Source organism: Salvia miltiorrhiza, unplaced genomic scaffold (genome assembly GCF_028751815.1).
Source record: "Salvia miltiorrhiza cultivar Shanhuang (shh) unplaced genomic scaffold, IMPLAD_Smil_shh Hic_asm_8, whole genome shotgun sequence".
Taxonomy (NCBI): domain Eukaryota; kingdom Viridiplantae; phylum Streptophyta; class Magnoliopsida; order Lamiales; family Lamiaceae; genus Salvia; species Salvia miltiorrhiza.
In genome coordinates this window covers 342,291-348,102 of record NW_026651397.1, presented here as the reverse complement: position 1 = coordinate 348,102, position 5,812 = coordinate 342,291, and the positions used below count along the sequence as shown (strand labels likewise).

The window sequence follows — 5,812 nt, the reverse complement described above, 5'->3', positions numbered from 1 at the left end:
CCGACCCAACTAGGGGTAACCAAGGTCAGCAAAGAATTTCACCTTGCCCCAATTGCGGTAAGATGCATAGGGGTATCTGTCGGGCTGGAACTAACGGGTGTTACAATTGTGGCCAAAAAGGTCACTACTCCACACAGTGTCCCAACAGACAACAGGGTTCAACAACTAAGCCCACCCACACCCATCCCTTACAAGCAATACGCGGACACCTTCAAATTCAGCCTCAAGGACAACAGTCACCACAACAGGGGGCAACTTATGCTTTTAACCAGGGACACTAGGAAGGTATGATAAGTTTATGAGAATACTTATCACTATCATGTTTAGTAGAGATGCTTTACATATCCTTGCTACCACACCATGCATGGTAATAATCAGCTTCGAGTGAGCTAAGTGCAATCTAGTGATAATCACACAACTTAGGGTTACCATTGATATTCGCTCTAATCTAGTGATTGGAAACATCATATTTTATACCGAGAAACTTGAAATAATTTGTGATCAAGAAGTGTAGAAGATAAGGGACAAATTAGTTACCTTAAGCATCTCGGAGTATGCAAATTTCGGGACGAAATTTTTGTTAAGAGGGGTAGTATGTAGTAGCCCGCTCTTTTATTATATTTAAATCCAGTAATATAATAATTATTATTTCATCTTTCAGTAAATCAAGCCCAGTAATTATTTATGATTTAAATTCAGCTTATGACACTGGATTATTTTCTAATTGAAGCAAGGTTATTATTTTATTTCTACGCCAGTTAGCTTCGCGTGAGTAAAACCACGATGAGAATTATTGAGTAAGCCAATAATGATTCAGTTCAGATTCATAACTGACTTAGTTAAGTCATGTTATTTATTAATCACAATAGAATTATTTTTCTATTTTTATTTCTCGAGTCGTGAATTTATTCCGGCTTGTGAAGAATTAAATCTACGTTATTAATTTAGATATTATTCCGTGTATTAAATCTAGCACGCCATGCTCCCTCAGCCACTCTATTCTCACCAGTGCTTAGCTTTTCTTTTTCCACTCCTACATAGTCAAAAAGAATTCAGCAAACAAATCTCAAGAATGTCGACAGCAAATCTCATCTTTAATTCTTCAACCACGCTCGACAATTTAGCCGTACTATTCATCATCTTTTCACACTAATCAGCTCTCCATAAGTTCAGTATAAAGCCATCCTCATTCACCTTCTTCATCACAGCAGCAAATCTACTCCTTCCATCGAGGAATCACCAAGCATCATTCAAGGTAATTATCATCTCAGTTATTTCAAGTTCCATTTACATGCTTCACGTTCCATCAGCATGAGTTCAGCCTTAGAAATACTAGATATGCATTGATTAGCATGATCATTTCAAAAAGAGAAATGCATAAACAGTTTACTTCTATATAGAACCAACAGCATAACCTTGCACAGACTCATGATTTAGAACCACAGCAAGAGGCATGTAAGTATCATGCTTTTAACAGAACCACAGACCTCACAAAATTGTGTATGAATGTTTAAGAGATTGAATGAATCATACGACTTAGAACATAGCTCCCTTGTATCTCCTACATAACTAAAACTTCAAGTAGACAAGCTTCGAACTTAGCTCTTTAGAAGAGAAAAGGCTGACCGCCCTGTCCAGTCGAGTCCAAGGAAACAGCTGACTGCTCTACTCGACTCGGCTTCGAGTCAGCGGCGGCGAGTGAGCGAGATCAATCAACGATATACATAGGCAGCAGAGCCGCTGCTCGTCGGAATTAAACAGCAGCGTCGACCTTCGGCTCCGCCGAAGGAAGCCTCGGACTCGAGTCGAGGAAGGAGAAGGCAGAGGCCGTGGCGACTCGCGGGTGAAGCAGCAGGCGTACGCCGGTCCCCCAACGACAGCGGCGCCAACTTCGGAGCGGGGCGGCGCGGCCGAAGGCCAAGCGTCGCTGGTCGCGACCCAGACCAGAAAACAGCAGTAGACCACAGCGAACTCACCGGCTTTAGGCAACGCGGCGCCGGATTTAAGCGAAGATTGAGCGAGAGAGAAAGAGATGTTGAGCAGCGTGTGTTTCTTGATTTTAGAGAGAGTGCGGTTTAGATAAAAGAAAGAGAAAGAATGTTACACTTTAATAAAGAGAGAGAGAACCGATAAAAATTTGAGAGAGAGAAATGCTTTACTTCCACTTTTGACTAGCATTGAGAGAGAACCGAGAATTTGGGAAAATGTGGGTCTCTGCCACCTTTGTGTAAATTGAGAAAGAAAAATAAAAAGTTGATTGGGGGGGGGAGGGGGCGATTAATATATATATATAAAAAAGGGAATGTGAGGTGTTTTATTGTAGGAGTGAAAATGATGAGTAGTGCTTTATTTTAAAGAAAGTGTCGATTTTTTGTGGGTTTACATGAGTGCTATAAATTTTTTTAAAATTTCATAATGATGTGTCGATTTTGTTGTTTATGAGGATTTAAAATTTCTGATCAAAAAGAAAAAGAAAATAGAGTATTAATTATGTTTTAATTGTGGGAGTATTATTACGAGAGAGATGAGCCTACCGAGTTTTGTGGAAAATAGGGAGTACCGATTTATTTTTGAGGATCTAAGAGGTAATGAGAAATACAAGAATTGAGCCTTGATATATTTTTATTTTGGACTCATATTTTATTAATTGGGCCTAATGTTATTTATGTATTGGGCTTCGAATTTATTTATTTGGGCTCGAATTAAATTCCTATTGGGCCTTGATTATTTTATTGGGCCTTCATAATTATTCTATTAAGTTTAATTAGAGAAAATTTTAAGACTTACTAATTATTAATTAGTAAGTGAATTAGATTATTTTAAGATGAGTAGATTATTAAAGATTAATAATCCGACCTCATAAGACGAGCTTTAATTCCTTAAATAAGATTAGCATCTCATAATTTAATTCAAGGAATATGAGTCATGCATAATCATTTCACGCATCCTCATTTATTGAGATTTTTCGAGAATTAAAATCTTGTTTATTTTCTCGTATTAAAGGTCAAGCACAAGAGTTTAAGGCTTAGTCGTGAGTCTCTACTACCAGGTGGGCATTTCTTACGCGTAAAATAAAAATGCTATTGAAGAACTATGCAACTTTCATGCTTTAAAATGCAAAAATTTGATTTTTAAATGAGTTATGCTTTATTATGCTTAAATGAGTTAAAACTTTATTTCTCTTTATTATCTACGCTTGTCACGCTTTAATAATTTACGCTATGCTATTTACGCTTAATTACGACTTAAATTTTTATAATTTATTATTTATGCTTTGTTACGCTTTTAAGTGATTTACGCTTAAGGGAGTTACGCTTTGTTATGCGCCTATGTGGTTCACGCTTTGTTACGCTTTAATGCTTTACGCTTATTATTTAACGCCTATGTGAGTTACGCTTTAATGCTTTATGCTTATTATCAAATGCTTATGTGATGATGTTAACGAATTTGATTTCTGAGCGAATAGCTATCTTGCCAAGGATATATATATATATATATGCAACGCGACCGTGAGTCAATGAGAGGGTTGGCCGGTCAAACGTCCGTTGAGGGAGGCCTCCCTCAACGGTACGATGCTAGCGTCTGTTGGGGGAGGCCTCCCTCAATAGTACGATGCCGTGTCCGCTGAGGGAGGCCTCCCTCACGGCGCGATGCCTGTGCTCGTTGAGGAAGGCCTTCCTCACGACACGATGCTTCTTAATAGGACTTTTGATGATGAGGAATGCACTTACGCTATTTATGAATTTGAAAATGATAGTATGCAAAGAACTGGAAAGAAGATTCATGTCGCTTATATGATGATGTGGTTTGATGATAAAATGTTAAGCTTATAATTTAGTTTTTGGCAACTGCCCACTAAGTACTTTTGTACTTAGCCCTGCATATGTTTATGAATGTGCAGGTTGAGCTGTGATGAACGATGAAGTGTTGCTGAGTGGAGCTTTTGTCGAACTTAGAATAGGCTCAGAAAGGATATGTGTCTGCATACATGTATCTCAGTCTTGCCTTCCGCTGCAAACACTGATTATGTTTTAGTCAAGTCTATAATTATGTCAATTACTCTTCAAGAAATATTTAACGCTTACTCGGGTTCATCGAGTATCCTTTTTAACTATATGCGTCAATCTTTCAATGTCTTAAATTTTATTTCAAGAATTAATGCTAGATATAAATGTCTATAATCGAGTTGTAAATGAGTCAAATGTGCCCTCTCTAACCCCGCTTCTTAAATCCCTTCCCTAGTCACGATTTCCCGGATTAGCTATCCTTAGTTAAGGCCGGTCGTGACAGAGAACGTGAGATTTACCAATACCTTTTAAAACGTACACACACACACACACACACACACATATATATAGGGTGGAGATCTACAAATAATCCCCTTAGTCTAAAGATTAAATAATTAATCTTAATCGTACAATCTGAACAGATTAATGGCCAGGATTACATCTAATTAATTATTAGTTTTTTTTTTATTTTTTCTGAATAAGCTAAAAAATCAGTAAAAAGTACGTTTAGGGGTGTATATGTCAATTTCAATATTCATTGAACTGTAGCTCCTACCAGTCCAAGAAAGAATCATTCCAGATATTCCTCTAAAAGAAAAGAAGCAAGGAAAAGAAGCAATCTCTCTTTCTCAAAAGCAGGTCAAAATGTTTCAGCTCTTTGAAGAAGATCCTGAAACAGCAAAAGAATATCTTCAATTCATCAAGATGAAGAGAGAATCAGAAACCGAAGATACCACATCTGAAGGATCATGTGCAGACTATGGAGGACCATGCGAACAAGATCCTTTCGATTTCTGACTATCTACTCATAAAAAAGAAAAGAAAAAGAAAAAAGAAAGAATTCAAAACAACAAAAAAGAGAAGGAAAAAAGAAGCAAAAGAAAAAAGAAAAAGAAAAAAGAAGCAAAAGAAAAAAGAAAGAAAAACAAAAAATTTTCAATTAACCTTTCTCAATGCAGGAAATTCAAAGCTGGCATAATTCCAAAAGCTCAATCACTGTTGGTAGCAGGTAAAGTGCTCAATCACTGTTGGTAGCAGGTGAAGTGGCCGACAGACGTATCAAATTTTCAAAAGGTGAAATGGCCGACAGAGTACCAAATTTTCAAAAGCAAATGAAGACTTTCATAGCACGATTACATAAAATGGCCGACAAACGTACCAAATTTTCAAAAGCAGATGAAGACTGATGATCCACTTTCGTATTCATTGATACTGATGTCCCAAAGAATTCTCTATATAAGAAGACTCTCATTCATTTCAACATTCAGACGAAAATTGACGGAGCAAGTCATTTTCCAAAACCTCTAAACCATTCCCTCAGTTTATAAAGCCTAGTTCTTTCAAAATTATTTCTCTGAGTCTAATTAAATATTTTTGTTTATCTTCTTGATCAGGGACCTTTTCTATAAGGTCAAAAAGTAATTCTTTTTCATTTTTATTTTTTGTAATGACATTAATATTAAGAGGACAAAATCCATTACAAGGATCTTCATCTTCTTCAGATTCATCACTATCAAATATTTGATTTATGAAATTATTTTCAGGATCTGTTGAGGAATTTTCATCTGAATATTCTTGTTCTTCATCAGAAGATATTTTTTCTGAAATTAATAGAGATGAGATTTTATTCTTAAGATCTTCATTGTCGAAAAATATTTCATCAATTTTTCCTTTGAGAGGACAGACATCTGCTTTATGTCCCTGTTTATGACATTTCCAACAAGTAATTTTTGAATTTTCAAATTTTTTAAAAGGTTTTTGTTTAGAAAAATTTCTAGATTGATTGAAAGGTTTTCTGAAATATT

The 5,812-nt window shown here is 36.2% G+C and overlaps 1 long non-coding RNA gene across 1 annotated transcript; it reads left to right on the top strand.

Moving 5' to 3' along the window:
• Nucleotides 1–1,116: 1,116 nt before the first annotated feature.
• On the top strand, nt 1,117–4,116 carry LOC131002255 (uncharacterized). Its single transcript, XR_009094230.1, has 2 exons — nt 1,117–1,255; nt 3,902–4,116. It is a non-coding gene; the product is annotated as an uncharacterized LOC131002255 (long non-coding RNA).
• Nucleotides 4,117–5,812: the final 1,696 nt, after the last annotated feature.